The sequence below is a fragment of the Elephantulus edwardii genome, unplaced genomic scaffold (genome assembly GCF_000299155.1).
Source record: "Elephantulus edwardii isolate Elephantulus edwardi_28Jun2011 unplaced genomic scaffold, EleEdw1.0 scaffold00021, whole genome shotgun sequence".
In the NCBI taxonomy this organism is placed as follows: domain Eukaryota; kingdom Metazoa; phylum Chordata; class Mammalia; order Macroscelidea; family Macroscelididae; genus Elephantulus; species Elephantulus edwardii.
Window position 1 is genome coordinate 2,132,624 of NW_006399771.1, and position 2,986 is coordinate 2,135,609.

The following is a 2,986-nucleotide window of genomic DNA, read 5'->3' on the forward strand; positions in this document are numbered from 1 at the left end:
CACCGGTCTTTAGCCAGAGAACTCTCTGGAACTATTAAAGAGATCCTGGGAACTGCCCAATCTGTGGGCTGCAATGTTGATGGCCGTCACCCTCATGACATCATAGAAGACATCAACAGTGGTGCTGTGGAATGCCCAGCTAGCTAAGGAACTGCAGACGAAAATATTTCAATAAAGGATTATTTGTTAACCAAAAAAAAAAAAAAAAGAAGACAGGATGCTACAAATAGGATACCATGTTTGCTGCAAATTTCAAGAAATCTAGTCTAAACTAGTTAGTCACAATGTAACACAATGAGAGCGATTGTTGCAGTAGGCTATTGTGGGAAAGCTGTTGTTACATGCTGAAGAAATGATATGCATGCTGAGTCTCTCCTGACTTTGGGTTCAATCTCTGTTTAAATTACTACATGCTCAAATTAACCCAGAGCATATCTAGATATCTTTGTATCAGAAGAAGGAAATCCCATCATTTCCTAACGTAAAAGAAACTGGCCTTTGCTGCTCTTACACTATGACTGGTCTCATTTCTTCCAGTGTGCTGTTTCCCAAGGCCCAAAGCAAATATCTTTCAAATGAGATGGAACTTTAATTTTGTTTTCAGAAATTCTTTGAGAAAAGATGCTACCTAGATATAAAGTAGAAATTGGTAAAGAAGCTGTAACAAAATAGAAATTCTGAGTGATCTTAAAAATCATAGATTTTCATGTAGAAAAATGGGACAACCAAGACTCTCTTAATAATGAGCTTTTTTAAAGTGTATACTTTGTCTCTTACACTGAAATTCTTATTTCTCATCATGTTCAAATCTTCAGCATCTCAGCTGGGTACCTAGACAGTCATAAGTGTATATATCGCTCTAACTCACCAGTCACCGATACGCCACGCGCTAGAAAACCTGGCCAATGACCCAAAGACACAGTTGTCACCACATGATAGAGACAGAAGTGCCAGCACAGAAAGCGTCAGCCCAGAACTAGGGCAGGAACCAAGACACTATAGGAACCTGACAGATCAGCCAGACACAGCTGAGTGAGCCGGGGGCAACAGTGAGGACCTTCCAGAAAGCCAGCATTGCAGAGGAGCCAGGGGTCAGCACAAGTTAGGCAGGTGGAGCAGGAAGATCACCTCAGACTGATGGAACAGTGTGGGAAAGGGTAAGAGGAGTTCAGCAAGGAGGTGAGAGATAAAAAGAACGCTTCTCTGAAGAGACAGAGAAGGCAACTTTGTTCCCTAGCCAGATCCACAATGGCAGAGGTTTTCTCTGCCTTGTTTACTAAAGCATCCCCAGGGCCCAGGGCAGTGCCTAACACATACTCTGTCTGCAGAATGGAGTTGTGGTGGCTTAGTGGTAGGTAGTTGTGCTGCTAACCCAAAGGCCAGCAGTTCAAACCCACCAGCTGCTCTGCGGGAGAAAGATGAGAATCCCCTCCTCTGTGATTTATTATTTCCTCTGAAACCCAGCTGGAGGGTCAGCTATGAACTGGTTCTGACTTGAGGGCACTTCACAACAACTATCTGCAAAAAAAAAACAAAAAAGCCAGCTTGGTTGTTTTCTCATTACAAAGTTAATAGATATTTACCATAAAAAAAAAATAAACAACCTTCAGTAATTTTTTCATAGTCAACTTCAGGAGAGTTAAATGTGAGAGTAATCTCTGGCCCTTTCTATGAAAATGGAGCCAATAGTGAAGGAAGTCCCTGCCCCTCCCAAAACTGAAGCCAAAGCATAGGCATTGAAGGCCAAGAAGGCAGTCCTGAAGGACGTCCACAGCCAAAAAAAAAAAAAGAAGAAGATCCGCAGGTCACCCACCTTCCAGAGGCCTAAGACACTGAGACTCCGAAGGCAGCCCAAATACCCCCAGAAGAGCGCCCCCAGGAGAAACAAGCTTGACCACTGTGCCATCATCAAGTTTCCCCTGACCACTGAGTCAGCCATGAAGAAGATAGAAGATAACAACACACTTGTGTTCATTGTGGATGTCAAGGCCAACAAGCATCAAATTAAACAAGCTGTAAAGAAGCTTCAAATTAAACAAGCTGTAAAGAAGCTTTATGATATTGATGTGTCTAAGGTCAACACCTTAATCAAGGCCTGATGGAGAGAAGAAGGCCTTTGTTTAACTTGCTCCTGACTATGACACTTTGAATGTTGCCAACAAAATTGGGATCATTTAGATGATCACTTAGAACCCCTGAGTCCCACTGGCTAATTCTAAAAACAAATTTTTCTCACAAAAAAAAAAAAAAAAAGAGAAAGTAATCTTCAGGATTTTCCCCATTCAGAGACAATAAGAAGTTTGACTCATGGTCGGGCAAGGTTGAGAGCCACAGTTCATGGAGTCTCTGTGAGTCATAGCTGATTCGATGGCGTATAACAACAACTTAATCACCACTACCACCAAACTCGTAATGTATTTCATGTAATTCTCAAAGCTGTATACGAAAAGAGAACTTTTGAAAGTCCCAGTTTACAAAAGTACAATTGTACTTTTGTTGTTGTTGTTGTCGTGTACCATGGAGTCAGTACCAGCCTAGAGCAGACCCTCCAGCGGGTTTCCAGAGGCAATATTGCACAGGAGGAGATTGCCCATGGCTTCGAACTGCGTACGTTGGGGATTGCAGCACAGTTTCTTGCCAGTAGGCCACCTTGGGTTGTCTGTACTTTCTCTTGAATGGAAATTAAGATTGAACCAGAGTTAATAGGCAAGAAGGTTATTAACCATTAAAATTTCATTTAATGCAGAGTCTTAGCTGGTCAACATATATGAGAAAAGTCTACTGAGTACTGCTCAGCAGAAGTAAGGTAGAAAATTGGGATTGTAACCACTGCAACAATGACAGGAATGGTTTCTTCTTTAAAGGTAGTGGATTGAAAGGATGGTGAATAAATGAATTGACATCACCTGTCAAGATTAATTAATATTTCCTAGTATGAATACATAAGGAGCTCTGGTGGCCTAGTGGCAAGAAGCTGTGCTGCAAT